The sequence below is a fragment of the Rattus rattus genome, chromosome 2, assembly GCF_011064425.1.
Source record: "Rattus rattus isolate New Zealand chromosome 2, Rrattus_CSIRO_v1, whole genome shotgun sequence".
NCBI classification, from domain to species: Eukaryota; Metazoa; Chordata; class Mammalia; order Rodentia; family Muridae; genus Rattus; species Rattus rattus.
Window position 1 is genome coordinate 101,437,907 of NC_046155.1, and position 209 is coordinate 101,438,115.

Consider the following 209-nt stretch of genomic DNA (forward strand, 5'->3'; position numbering starts at 1 on the left):
GAATCCTGGGTAGAAAGAAAAATAAAAATAAATAAAAAAGCATAGGCTAAGGAAAGAGAAAGGAATGGATACTCTCACCCCAATTCCAACACTTTACCTCTCAGCTAACATCTAACACCAGCTTGCCCTCTTGTTACAAAGCTTATCGGCCTCCTTTCCCTCCTACTAGATAGAAGGATAAACGGGGACTCTGCAAAGGCCTTGTGTGT